The 15717-nt window shown below is 37.5% G+C and overlaps 1 protein-coding gene across 1 annotated transcript in view; it reads left to right on the forward strand.

The window, feature by feature from the left end:
- The window catches only part of LOC144017443 (retinaldehyde-binding protein 1-like), a 179125-nt gene that overhangs the window by 103475 nt on the left and 59933 nt on the right, over positions 1 to 15717 (forward strand). The window lies entirely within an intron of this gene.

The following is a 15717-nucleotide window of genomic DNA, read 5'->3' on the forward strand; positions in this document are numbered from 1 at the left end:
GTTCCATCATGCGAAGTCTGCATGAAATGCAAATGCAAGAACTGCAGCTGAGCGTGTCTATTGAAACGTCAGACTGCACAGCACACTCTTGAAAGGCCGTCTAAGCAGCTGGACAATTGCGCAACTCATTCCCCTTTACTAATGGTGCACTTGCACTAAAAACCCATGCTGCTGTGCCGAATTACTACGTAGCCCTCGAACTGGAGCTATGCAACGCTGGACAAGTTTGATGATGGCCACTTGGTTAGCATATGATTAAATATATAACAGTGGAAAAGCAACATCCTTTTAATGAACTGACATGGCAAATCACTTTAATTTGCACTGTAAATTTTGTAGAGCAATTTTTACTCTGAAAAATACTATATGTGGTTCCAGTCTAAACAGAGTAAACTTTACACTCGGAAGAGAGTAAAATATATATATATAAAAAAAAAATAAAAAAAATCTCAGCCAACCTAACCTGACCCATGTCGGTCAATATATCGCAGGTGGTATCCTCGTATGCCACCATTTTGGTCTCCTTTGGGACACATCAGCAATATGTTAGCTAAAAGTTTACTTTGTTTAGAGTGGGCCCAAATATAGTCTTTTTAGAGTAAAATTTACTATATGAAATTTACTGTGTACACGGGCTGTTTGTGTTTTCTACCATTCTATTGCATTATTTTTGTAACTACTAACTAGTATCAACCAAGCACATACTGCAGGCTCAAAATTATACAACTGGATTGTTTGTGAGGAGCTTCTGTAAAATGTGATAAAACGGAACTTTGCTCACGTCGACAAGCTATGCCACCCACTTGTCTCAGCTTGTTACTGGTATGAGTAGAAAATACCCACTCGACAAGATGGAAGATGGATGTGCAGCATGGCTCATATGTGCTCTCACTCATGCTGCCCATGCAGGCACCAGATGTACAATACAAGTGCAGCACAGTTGAACCACAGCACGGTGAAAGTGATAGTGGGTTTAGGGTGTTAAACTGCCTTTGTTGTTCAGCTTCAAAAGGAAGGAAGACTTTTATTGCGTTCAAGAACAGGCTGTAAGAAGCTTAGAATGCACACAGACATTGGGTGGTGCACTTGCTGGCTTTTCATTACCAAATTTGCAGCACAGTTGTGTGATATGCATTGACATTAAAAAAAGAAACGACCTGTAAATATACATTTTATCCATATATGTAGCTGCTACAATTCGGAAAAAGGGATGCTTTATTTGAAAAGTGAACAGTCAAGCCACATTGTGATGTGAAATGGCAAGCCAAATGTGCAACCACTTCCTCTTTCTCTGATGTACTTTGCAGTCAAAAGGGTATCGTGCATCAGAGTAAAGCAAGCCTTTAATCAGAGCCCCCACTGACAGTTCACAGTCATACAAAAATAGTTACATCGACCTGTGGGTAACATTTTTGGTATGTGTGTACAGCCACATTGACCTCCCCCCCAGGGGCTCCCCTCTGTGAGCACAGTGTGTCATTTGTGCTAAAAATACAACTGGATCTCAGCTCAGCCCGGCAAACTCTTTGCTTTTATCTATTTTGGTTACTCAGCCACAGGTACAGTACGTGTATTATTAGGACTGCTAAAGGCTTATTGTCCTTCATTTAGCTGTTTACAGTATAGTCAAGTTAAAAATAGGGACTTGGAATGTTAAAGTATATATTTGGAAATCATTACGTGTGGTAATGTGTCACCTGATTACCACTTGCAGCTATCCTTTTGTGGGTCCAGCATCACCGTTGCAGCTGTAAAACATCATGATGGGATGGCAGCTTACAGGAACGTGCTGCCATGTGTCACGCGAGGCCCCTCCGGTCCTCGTGGCGACTGTTTACGCCCCCGCGGTTCACGAGTGGCCAAGACAGCTGGTTTGGTTTGGAGTATGGGTCGAGACAGGGGCAGATATGGGGATGTGGGATGGGGGATGGGATTACAGATGGGCCGCAGTAGACAGGAGGGGAGGGGTGCTGGTGGGTGGAAGGGGTATTGAGGGGGAGGGGGGGTTCTGGGGTCCCTATGAGAAGAATTACTGATCACAAAAGCCTTGTCAGCAGTGACCACATAGAATCCCATGGATGATAATGACATTGTGCTGGATGTGACCTCAGGGGGCCTGGTCCTGAGTTTGTGAGTATGTGCGTGTGTGTCTGTGGGGAGGGCTGGAGGGTGGTGTGTGATGTCAGCTGGTGTCCCAGAGGAGCAGGCGGGTTTAAAAAAATCACATGGTCCCAAATTTAGCTAATTAATATACTAAATCTATACTTTCAGCTTTGATTCAAATGGTTAAAAAGAGTAAATTTTCTGAATTGTATAGGGACCATTTACAGTACACATAGGAGTAAAGTTTCAATGTATAACTTCACACAGAGAGGACTCAAAACTTATTTCTCATAGTTAACATACAAAATCACAAACATACAAGAAAAACAACTGAAAATAACTTACTGGAATGCCGACCATAACAAATGTTTTTAACTGCATTTTAGAACTCAGAATTTTTACATGAATTTCCAGTTCTCCCTTTTGTTAAAGGGATACTTGACTCATTGAGTCATTTGCAACCATAAGAAGATATTTTTTTTAGTCTATAATTAATGTGATAACTTCATTATTTGCCATGAATAATACCTTTAAAAACTAATTCTCAGTTTGCTTACCGAACCCAGAAAACAGGTTAGCCTTGATTGGTCGTTACCTACTTCTTCAGCACAGGTGATGTCATCTTCAGTCAACAGCAAGTGGAAAAATGTGTTTTTAAAGGGATTCATTGTATATGAAGACTAATGAAGTTATCAAATTAATTCTGACAAAATGTTTTTTTGCTACTGAAAATGTCTCAATGAGTCAAGTCAATCTTGTGTGAGGAATGGTAAGTAAAAGGTATACGGATTTTGGATTCAAGAATTAATGAAGCAGCCAGACCATTGATGTCTCTGTGAATGACTGTTAAAATGTTGTACTGGATGATTAAATTAGCAGGGAGCCAATGCAAATGGTGGACACTCAGGGCCAGCAAAGCCTTATCAGAAGCACTAAACTACATAAACAACCTAGATTCAGCCATTTTGTAGAGTTTCTCTTTACTGCATTGTTTTCAAGTACTGTACCTGGAATGTGGTTAGAGACTTGTGCACCTTTCAACAGGTATTTTGGCACATTTCGCTCTATACATTTCCATCTCCTTTAGTTTGGAATATCATACCCATTTAATTTTAAGTTCTGTCCTTGTGTTTAAATACAAGATTTACCTCTTTGAGTTTGAGCAATACCTGTCCGATACAGGTGAGAGTTTCTCAGGTATTTTTATGAGTATCCAACTCAAGGCAAGAATGTTGTATAAAGGTGTTTTAATGGGCTGCCTTTGCTCCAACATGAAGATTTGTTCTTTTGCAGGAATACATCACCTGCCATTAAACAAGAAACGAACATGTACCTGAGACAGCGTGATTTTTGTATGTACTGTTTAAACACACACATGCACACACGCATATGAAAACCCCAATACACACATTGCTCTGTTTTTGTGCCCAATGTAAGACTAGCAAGGGTCACGATCTAACTCTGAAGGTAGGCGGGCTAGACCGAGTGTTGGTATTTTAGCAGAAGTGTACAACCCATCGAAGCATCTCCTCTCAATTCCCTTTATATGCAATGTGTGAGAGGCGCAGTCGTCTTTCACGCTGTGGAAGAAGAAACTGAATTGAAGAGTCCTGAAGTAGGTCGAGGCATGCAAAGTTGTTGTTGTTTTTTTCTTTTCAAGCAGACCTCCGCAGAAGGATGATGTAAAGTTGGCTAAGGTGATGCTCATTACTCATCCTAGGAGCTGTTTCTGTGAACCTAAAAATGCTATTAAATGCAACTATTTATGAAGCAATTCTCAGTTCATCTGTGACAACTTAAGTCTTGTGAAACTTGTTGCACAACTGCATGCTATGAATAACAGGAAGGCAGATATGGTTCCCTCTCAGTGACTACGTTTACATGCAGTCAATATTCGGGTTCAGAATTCCAGTTTCTGAAATATTGGCGATGACCCGTTTAGGTGCGTGGCGCCGTGGCCGTAAAATGTCAAAAAATCAAGAGGAAAAGTAGAAAATTCTCATAAAATGTCTATGAAATGTCCAAAAATGTCAGAGTATTGGGGGGGGGGGGGGCGGGGGGGGGGGGGGAGACAGAAAAGGAAACGTTCAAAAAATAAGCATAAAATGATCAAAAACAAAAAAGAGAAATCCCCAAAATTACTATAAAATGTCCGCAAAATTGCCAAAAATGTCAGAAAATTGATAGCAAAAGGGAGAAAAATATAACTGCTAAAAAAGTCAGAGAATTGAGTTTAAATAAGGCAGAGAAGAAAACATTTAAATAGTAGCTATAAAATGTCCCAAAATAAATGAAGAATTCACCAAAATTATCATAAAATGTCCAAAAATTGCCAATTGACACAAATGTTAGGAATTTGATAGCAAAAGGGAGAAAAATGTGTAAAAATATGTAAAAAAAAAAAAAAAAAAAGCCATAAAATGTCAGAAAAAGGGAAGGAGTGGCAGAAAATTACCATATGTCCATAAAATTGCCAAAAGTGTAAGACATTTAACAGAAAGTCAGAGAAGTCTAAAAATGTAAAGACATGCATGGCAGGTTAATTGGGCGCTTCAAATTGTCCCGAGGTGTGCGTGTGAGTGTGGATGGTTGTTCGTCTCTGTGTGCCCTGCGATTGGCTGGCACCCAGTCCAGGGTGTCCCCCACCTACTGCCCAGAGCCAGCTGAGATAGGCGCCAGCACCCCCCGCGACCCTTGTGAGGAATAAGCGGTCAAGAAAATGGATGGATGGATAATAATAATAATCCCAAACCGGAAGACGAAAGGTAGGCGAAAACAAGTGTGTATGTGTTGGATGCTCACATTTTTTGACTTATGATGCAGCTCTAATCAGCCCTCAGTTCATTAGGCTAACACGTTTCCTTCCTTCATCACAATGTTCAAATGTTTTGCGGCTTTAGACAGATTTTATGTTATTTATTTAGCTTAAAATGGTTCTTTGGACAGGGAAGCTTGCTTACCCGCTTTTTAAAATGTACTTCTTTTTTTTTTAATTATATTGGTATTGTGGCATAGTTTTTGCCTAAGGACACAACTTCAGTCTTTTGTCCACACTTGCAATATTGATTTAAAGCGACTACAGCCTACTTTAGACATCTCTGGTTGGACATCTGTTGAACTCTTTAGGGTTATTTTTTGGGCACTCATTTCCAAATGTTTGGAGCAGTTTGCTTGAGAATTCTGGGAAAACGCTGACTCCTGACCTCAGCTGTGTTATAGCACATTTAAAATAAATTGGATGGATGGTTTCATCTTTCACTCAAATATGCTCATAATTCTCACTGAAAAGGTGTGCTGGAATGAGAGGTGTTTTAGCACAAAAGTTGATCTATTTTCCTTTTGTTTAAGAAGTGCTGACAAACCAAACTATCAGAGGGATTCAATTCAGGTCACAGTGTTGTTGTGTAGTAACACAACACAGCAGCCGAGTCATAACGCTGTTTGCCTGTGGGCTCTGTCTGTGTGACTCTGCTGATTTGGGTGGACCAAGCACAAACGTGAGTCATCGCGCAGGTAAGTCACCACGCTTCACTTTGAGTGGTGACTCACGTGAAACAACAACACTTGATTGAGATAACCTCTTTTCCCGACTGTGACTTACTCTGAACTCGCAGCTTATCCTCTCTTGAGCGTTGGGACACCCCCGCAATGACTTAACTCATGAGTCACCTGTGAGAGCAAATTTCCTGCTGGTTAGCATGCCTGCCTAATCTCACTGATAGCAGACAGGATATTGAGTTGAAGTCACCCAGTTGGGGATGTAAAGGGAAGCTTCATGGAGGTCTGGGTCTCATGTGAGACATCATTTTATATCATTTGACACATGCACATGCTCTATTGCAGCATTAAGTCCAATGGGGAGGTGATGACTCACTTGGGATTTCCAAATCCGATGAGCATCGCAGCATTTTGCAATAATCATGTGCAGATGTGTATGATCGAGCCTGGCTGACAATTCAATAGATGGCAGAGCACAAACAAACAAGTCGTGTTTCATGCCGTCAGCATCTTTGCAGCAGACAAAATCAAAGCAAATACAAACTTAATTAATCTTGCCAGGCTGTCACAGGTCATTCATTACATGGTCACGCTCATTTTGACTAAAAGAGTGGCATTCATTTATCAACATGTTTATTATTTCGACTGTCGTCATTAGGTCTGGTTTCCAGTGGCGTACAATGGCACTGTATTGCATTAGTATATACCTAGCTAAATGTACTTTAATCTTATTTAGCAATTAGGTGAGACAAAATATGGTTACAGTATTAGGATGTCCACATTATCAATACTGGATCAATGTCACTGATGTCAACATTTGAACTTTTTACTTTTATATATTTATTTTCCTGGTTATCTTTACTTAACTGGTTCTTTTAAAAACATGAAATTCTCTATTTCATATTATTATTATTATTATTATTATTATTATTATTATTATTATTATTATTATTATTATTATTATTATTATCATTATTATTATTATTATTATTATTATTATTATTATTATTTTCTTACATATAAAGTCATGAGAGACTCAATTTCACCATTAGAAAAATATCAAAATGGTTATTTTCAAATATAGTCTAAATATTACTGTACATTAACAAATCAGAATAGTATTATAATATAGTAGTAGTAGTAGTAGTAGTAGTATAGAATCTTAATAATATAGTAATTTACGGTGCTATAGTGTTCCACCAGGCCTAACATGCCTCGTGAGTTTATTATAGAAGGGCGTTTGCGTTCCAATGAAAACGTGCACTACACTACCCTCTAGTGGAAAAAGTGTTATACTGCAAGCAATACATGCATTTACGTCATGTTAGCGTTCATGAAGCTGCCCGTCATTTGTAGGCACTTTAATACAATTATTAATACAATTAAATCAATATTCAACTTAACTTGCAATCAGAAATGATGAAAACGCAATACTGGACGTTACTTACATATTAAATGACTGCATGCATGCTTTGCACACCCAATACAAAACTACTCAAAGTGCGATATATTATGCATAAGAGATGATTGTATTGGTGCACTTGTTGTCAGATCATTCTTCCAAGCTCTCGTCACACCATTCAATTCAATGTTGTTGTTGTTTTTCTGAGATATTAGAAATATGTAATATGTGAGTGAGACTATATTCTGAACATCTACCTTATCAAATCATGGGCCATATATGTTACATTCTTTTTTCCCGTCACAAAATGTGAGTTTAAAAAAAGAAGAAGATATAAGTAGAGGACGAGGTGGACGGTGGGATTAAAGTTGCTGTACATGAAAAGATCTTTATAGTATGGATGACAGAACCGTATTCTATATGGTCAGTGGGAGATCATGCGTCATAATTATGTGACAGATGTGCACATGTGCTTTTACAGCAGCCCTTCTCAGGTGTGGTGCAATGTCGGGGGGTGACCCCAGCGAACGTGTGTGGGTATGTGTTGTACTAGAATACAATGCGCACCCACTACAGTGGGTGGCCGTGGCGCTCTCATTGTCAATCTGCGCATATTATCATAAAGAAGAAAAATAATGAGCATAAACAATGATAAGGTCTATGACTCTATGTTATGGCGAGGTGTGCTTTTTTTTTTTTTTTTTTTTTTTTTTTTTTAAATAGTCAAGTGTATTTATAGTCGTGGTGAGAAGTATTCTTATCCTTGAATGATATGTATATTTAATTCTCTTAAACTTTTTTTTCTAAATTACTTATTTATATTACTTATTAATTCTTGTGTCTAATGAATGACAAAGAATACAGACACTTTTTCCATTCTCGGTACATTTGGTTATTTCATTTCTCATCGTTTATAATCATTACTGTATGTAACTGACTATTGTGATGTCTCTAAAACATATGTTTGCCCTAGTAGTAAGCCTGTCAGGTTGAATTTGCTGCATGATAGTTGATCATTTTTAACTAACTAATGTTTCTGCAAAACATAGAGCCTTCCATTCATTTGTATAAGAGCTGTTGAAACACAAGTGGTTACTTTTGTCAATAGAGGGCAGCAGTAATCCACCAGTGAAAAGTTGATTACGTGTCGACTTGATCAATAAATCCGTCATCGCAACTTTTCCCATTGAAATATGGACAATTATGGAAAGGTGTCATTTAAATGAGAGCATCCCACATTTTTTTCTTTTTAAATTCAGCATGCCCTTGTGAGGAATAAGTGGTCAAGAAAATGGATGGATGGATGGAAATTCAACATGATAAGATGTAAAATCCCTCAATATTTTAAAGTGGTTTGACATGTCATGCCTCAGAATGCAACACAATGACATTCATTTCAAAAGATGAACTGTATATTATTCCCATTCCATACTTATATACTTGGGCTGCCATGTAGCCTACAGTGCATTAAAAAAAAAATATTTCATTAAATTGCACAATTATTTTAAGAATCCTTTAAACTCCTCAATATAACATTTCACTTTCCCGTTTTACCATTTTGAAAAAACAAGTAGTTTGAAACTGAATTCACCCTATTCCACTTCGTAAATTGAGAATGTAAATTACAGCAGATCTGCAAGGCATGCGTTGACTACAGTAATTTTCTGATCATCAGTTATAAAGTTGCCTTCAGGGCCCAGACTAGTACCTGCAACGTTAGCATTGACAGGCAGACGTAGCATTTCTCACCTCTGCTTGGCTGACAGATTTATACAAAAACATTCCATGAGTCCATTTCAAGACGTGGGAACATAACAGCTACGATCTCACATCTAACGAAATCTATAATAAGATTTGCATCAAAATGTCTTCCTTTGCATAGATACACATGCTCTGTGCTGATAGTAATTAAACAATGTGTTTATTTTTTGTACTGTATGTCACTGATTATGTTGAACGTGGCTGGTGACAGTGGATCAATTTCCTTTTCAAAACATAATTTTCTCCTTTGAAACTCCTGTATATAGCACAAAATAAAAACTGGAGTCAAATATCCAAATCATACATCCATTTGAAATATGGAACAACATCTGTGTGGAAGAACGAGTGAAATAAAGAAATGAAAAGTGATAAAGGAGGCACTGTAAGTGTCACATTTTAAATTGGCTTGGCCTTTTCTCATGGAAATAATTAGCTACTGAGCTTGTTGGTCCAAAAGGCTTCATCTCTGGTCCTTCTCTGATTGTATACGAATTGTGTTTTGGAAGGCAGCAGAAATGGTAACTCATGGAAAAACATTTGAACACTCAAACGGTGTCTACAGGTCACCAAAGCAACATGCAGATTATTCAGTAAGTATGACCCAAACCGAATCGAATCATCTCATTTCATCTGGAGAACCAAGCGAGGGTGGAGACTGCTCAAGTCTCTCTACCAACAGTAGGAAACCTGAGCCGGGTCGGTGCTGCGCTGGAATTTACTGCACTGGCATCTGCCGCAGCCAAAACCTCATTCTGGAAGTTTGGAAAGCAGAGCGGAGTGACAGCATTTCCTGCATCCATTTAGAGTCCCACAATATGGAAAACATTTCAACCTCCCCAAGAAGAAAAATCGTCCATCCTTTAGTTGCATTTCCTGCTGAATGCAAGTCTGCAAAGGCAACCTTTCATCTGTCAACAATAACAAATCGGGGTTGGTTTTTTTACTTGATTTTGAGGTCTGGGCTTATTGTAAGATGAATTACATTCATTTGTTTTCAGTTCAAGTCTTGCCAATTTGTCTTGTACGTTGTAAGTACCTCATCTTTTATCATTTGGATGTTTTTGTTTTTTAAATACAAAAATAGATTCTAATGTTGACTGAGAGCGAATTTACAAAGACATGACGACTCCCCAAAAGTCGCTGAGCAGTGCCCGTGAACGTATGCCTGAAAATGGAGAAGAATTTGCCTATTTTGGTCTGAAGTGAATTCCACAGACAAACTTCAACAATAGAATTTTCCCAAATGAGAACCAGGAACTATCCTAGACAATGGGAGATGGCATCTCATGTGGGTGGAGCATGTTATGAAAGTTTGATGATCAAGGGGGTACGAGCGCTCAGTCATCACTGCGTGCGGTTTTAATTGTTGTTATGGTTGCAGTTCAAAGCGATGTGCAACTGCTGTACAACATGGGAGCTGTTTCTTAGCTGTTATTTCCCATGCGCATGTCTGTCAACACCCGTTTCTTTTCACAAACAAACCACTGATTTCCTATTTATGTTTTGACATAAGCCACACTCTCTTCTTACAGTCATTGGATAGTCATCAGTCAGCCTGCAGCATCTCCTCTCCTTGGCATGACCTCTGTTACATGTCACGCACGTCTGTTTGATAAGACCCTCCTCCTTAGCTTGATGTTGTCAAACATACAGTGACGAGATTGTCTGTCTTTGGCAAGAGCAAATGTGTTATTATCAGGCTTCATTCATGCAGAGCTTGCTGATTACCTGATCGTTTGAAACACCTGTGGTGGTTGTGGGAGACATGGAAGGACCACGTTATTAATTTTTTATTTTTTTTAGACAGGTAACTATAGTAACTGTGGCGAAATACATTTAAAGGAGAAGTTAACCCCCCCTCCCCCCCCCCTCCTCCTCCTCATTTTTATTTTTTATTTTTTTTAATGCAGCCTCACTAGTCTAAACATGTGATTAATATTACATTTGTGGAATATGAGTTATGAAGCAAAATCCAGCCGTTTTTATCCATCTCAGGGGCGGCCATTTTGCAGCGTTTTCAATGTTGCTCAGGTCTCAGGTAACAACCAATCACAGCGCAGCTTCAGAAATCAGGTGACTTGTGATTGGTCGTTGCCTGAGCAACTGTGATGCCATCTTCAGTCGACAGCAAGTGGCAAAATGACCGCTCCCTATGATGCTTAAGAACGGCTGGATTTTGCTTCCTAACTCATATTCCACAAATGTAATATTAATCAGAATTTCATGTTTAGACTAGTGAGGTCACATATAACATTATTGTCAAGAAATTGACTGACTAACACTTTAAAGTAACCCTCCCAACCCTTCACATAGAACATATTCTATATGTCAAATATTATCAAGACTGTATATGAAAAATAGCCTTCTAGCCAATTCTAGCATACATACTGAAATGTTTATAAATATTTACTGTGCCTGACATAAATAAATTATACAATTATTGTAACGAGTTTTTTTTTTTAGTTGACTTCTCCTTTAACAGGTGTTATAAATCAAATCAAATCAAAATAACCCACCTAAAATAACTATAGTATATCATCGCTTTGCTTGCTTGATTGATTGATTTTAGTGCGTTCACGTTCGGAAAGTGACTGTTTGTACACCCCTGTTGTAGATCGTTTGTTGTCCCGACACTCAGAGGAATAGCACACCCCTGTAACTTTACAATGATCCATTGTACTTTGGGACTTAATAAAACCAAATTTTTCTTTCTTTATATTTGACTGAAATTTGTAGTTAACACTGTATCGAATACAATTATATCCTCAATAAATTAGTTTAACTCATTCACTCTCAGCCATTTCACTGAAGGAATTTGCTCCTGGCTCCCGGGTTTTGGCTGATTTTGCAAGGCCCACCGAATATTGTGTTCAATTGCTAAAAAAAAAAAAAACATGGAACCTACCAAAAGAAAATTAGAGTCTCTTCTTTCATGTATCTGTTCAAGTTTTGCAGCAATTAGAATTAGAATATAGCCAAGTTTAATCAATATTCACATTCCTGGTGAAAACACTGACAAAAAGAGCTTGTTGCAACATGACCCTGGCTGATCTCTTACACTCTGCTGCCACCTGCTGGCCGTTTTTTGTAATAACTACGATTGATATAAGCCACTTCTTCATGTCAAAAGCGGCATAAAAGCCTTGCTCTACACTCTATGATCTTATATATATATATATATATAAAACAAAAAAACGTGTAAATACGTTTTTGGGAGTGAAGAACAAAGTATTAAAAAACGTTGGGTTTGAATGAATTAAGAGGGACATACTTTTATTTATTTATTTATTTATTTATTTATTTATTTATTTATTTATTTATTTATTTATTTATTTATTTTTATTTTTTTTTTTATTATTTTGCTTTTAATTGGTATTATATAGTACATATTATTTTTACCTCTATGCTGTGTAAAATCAAGAAAGGGAAAAGTTCCAGTCGAGAGATTTGTTCCCTGAGGAATGCCATGTAAGGTTTAAGTATTTTTTTTTTTGACACATGGCAGACCTAATCCAGCTCTGAAACAACCATAGGTACAGTGTGCAAAAGATCTTTTTGGCCTTGCAAATGGGTTAAAAAGGACTTGAGGAGTGTCTTGGCTGTTCTTCAAAAGGCCAGCAGCTCCAGGCAGTATACTGGTCATGGCTGAAAGAGAAGAAGGCTGTCTCAAGCAAAGGCGCCCACCCGCCTTCCTGTGTCTCTGTCTCCATATAATTACACTAGGGCTGACAGACGCAGTGCTTAAAATTACAAAACAAAGACAGGCTGGAAAATAAACAGCACCTCGGCCGCTCATTGGAAGGACGAGCATGCACTGTTAATGTGGCAGCCTTTGATGGTTCATGGAGGTGGGGAACAGTTTACAGTCAAAACCATACAGATGACAATCATTCATTCCAGTTTGTAGTTTTATCACCAAAACTGTTAGCCTTCTATTTTCCAGTAAAATGTTTTGTGAGCCTTCTTTTTTTCCAGCTAATTGTACTTTAAGGGTGATTTCATGCTTTTAATTGTGCTTATAAAACTCACACTGAAGTCATATGCTTTGAAAATGGATCAAGTGTCTCACTCTTTCCGTTGGCTGGGGAATATTTCAGTAACACATTTCAATGAAAAATCAATCAAACGTGTGACTTGATAGAGTCGATCTAATCTTATGGCATATTAGCATTGAAATGATGAGAAATAGAACAATTGGAACACTTCCAAGTGTGGGATTTATCAAGTATCTGTCACATTTGGGCTACCTTTTGAATGTGTATACTGTACTTCTATTAACTAAATAAATGACTGAATAAAGTTGTTGTTGTTGTTTTTTTGTTTTTTTTTAAAGGTGAAAGTCCAACTTTGGCAGTTGATAATTTCAATAAAGTAAACATCAACAGAATAGGTTTTTGTTTCGAAATATACTTGTTTCTCGTGATACATTTTCAAATTTGAAAGTCATCCTGTGTGAACTTGGCACAAAGCTCAGAGAAAAGTGGTCCTTTCAGCAGATGGCTGTGAAAATTGTCTTCTGGTGTCAAACTCGATACAGGAGAGCATCCAACTAGTTATTTTTGACTGCTGCCTTGTTTTTGCTACGATAGAATGGTGAAAACATTTAAGTAACTCATGTAGACACAACTTTTAAACTCACACCGCGGTTGGCAAGAGATTTATTCCTTTTGGTGATTTTTAAAAATAATATGCATTAGTCTTTTTGACTGTCATGTGATGTAATTGGGCTTGTTGGAGGCTCCCCTTTGCTAAATAAGCAGCTAAAAACTTATTTAAAATATTGGTTGGTTTTAAAAAGAAATGCATTTTTTTCTACTATAGAAGTGCTTGACCGAAAGCCACAACATGATTGTGTACTTAAAATTGCGATTTGCGATATATAATTACTTTGTAGATAAACATATGGCAAACTTGTAAATGCTCAGTATGCATCTTTCTGGCCAGCAAAAACAAAATGGCTTTTATTGCCCATCTTGCATTCATTACCGCAGTGACAACAACATCATAGTCTGGACAGCCAAAAGTGAGTTCTTGTCAAACTGGAGCTCAACGATGGACTTGTTTTCGTCCTCTGGCAGGCTGCAGCTAGAAGATGAAAAACCCACCACCATGTTGTGATGGTTAATATTTTCCATGACACCAATAAAGAAAAAGAACGAAAGCATGACAATGGTGACAAAAAAGAAAAGAGACACTGCATATTCAGGGGATGAGGCAAAAAAAAAAAAAATGTAGGTGAAACACGGAATGCTTTGTTACACCCCTCTGAATCCTTCCATTGTATCCTAACCACTAATTGTAACCCCTGAGAAGACACTTGCCTGAAATATGGTTTGGAATGTTTTGGAATGGGAGTTATATTTGGTTCTTCTGGCCGTTTACAAAAGGTCTTATTTTACAGTATAAGATGTAATACATGAATCAAATTTAAAAAAATGTCCCCCATAATGTACTTTCTAAAACTAAGGTTCAATCTTAGTGTAGCGTGAGTCTGTTTTTCTGATGAAGGTTGTGACTGACTTGCTTCAACTAAAAGCTAATCACAGGTTAGAGCAAGAAGCATGCTGAGCGTCTCAACAATCCTGCATTTCTCTTTTCTTTCTTCCTCGTACCTTAATGTACTTTACACAATTGTACTGTATTGTCGAAAGACTCAAACAGGATGCCATAAACACAACTCTCTCCCACCAAAGTCAATTTGGGCCCATGTGCCCTCCTGCGGTTTGTTGTGTAATCGCTCAGTTATGTGCTTTATTTTCTGACTACTGGCTTTTTTCTGCTTTCCATTGCTGCTGCTTCCATTTGATGCCACAGAAATAGTTTGACTTAATTATGATTCATACAGATGATATGGCATTTTAAAAGGTTTTGAAACTTGTGTCTTGCAGTCAGTATTGCATGACCAGTTGATGGGTAACAGTAAGTGGCGTGTTGGGAGTAGTAAGACAAGAGTTGTCATATCCTGAAGTGGACTATCTGTCTAAAGCATCAAACAACTGATATAACACAAAAACTATACATTTTAATTATAAATAAATCATATCATAAACAGCCATTGTTATTTTGTTATTGAGCTCAGTCCAGACAGGCTGGCTTAACTGAAAAATACATGTAAAAAGGTTCAAATATCTATTGCGTGTTTTCTCTAACACAGCCAAAGCTGGTACTAGTGCCATCAGTGGCTCGTAGACTCCCTCTAGTGGTACACAAATGATTCACTGACCATTACAACTCAGTTGTATTTAACTTTTAAGTTCAATAAATTTTCACTTATTCTTTAAAGTTGCTTTGTAATTTTTATTTAGGTACTATAATTTGTATTTACCTTTTATGTGTAACACATTTGAATTTAATCATTACTTGGGTAAATTTATTCCTATAAATATTTGTGGGGGGGTTTCCCCTTTGCAATTTTGATTTTTTTTTTTCTCATAAATTACAAATATTATTTTCACTTTTTTTTCTCTTGCTGCAAATGTTTTGTGTATTTTTTCAGTATTTGGTCTCAGGTATTTTTATTTTTTATTTTGGGGTGTTGCTTTTCCCTCTTAACACAACTTTGTTCTATGCACTTTTTTTTCTCATAAATGAAAATTTTTGATGCTATTGTTGTTTTTGATAAATATTTAGGCCTATACGCGCCTGTATATAAAATTATTTTTTTGTGTGGCACTTTGAATAATGTTTGTGAACCACTGCTCTAACAGATTCCACATGCTGTTGTGCATGATTTAATAAGATTGTGATCTTTACCAATATTCTGAATAGCAGGCGTTAAATTACCTGTATGCTAGCATATTGCGCTCACTGTTTTGAACAAGAGTAGAAGTAGAGGCCGCCAAACCTATATAAGGATTTTGTGCTTTAATTAGCACTGATGGAAAATGAGGGAGCACAATGTAAGCACAAAACGAAGTTGTGGAAGAAGCAGTGACAGAAAATATATTAATGGC

The sequence above is a fragment of the Festucalex cinctus genome, chromosome 4 (assembly GCF_051991245.1).
Source record: "Festucalex cinctus isolate MCC-2025b chromosome 4, RoL_Fcin_1.0, whole genome shotgun sequence".
Lineage (NCBI taxonomy): Eukaryota > Metazoa > Chordata > Actinopteri > Syngnathiformes > Syngnathidae > Festucalex > Festucalex cinctus.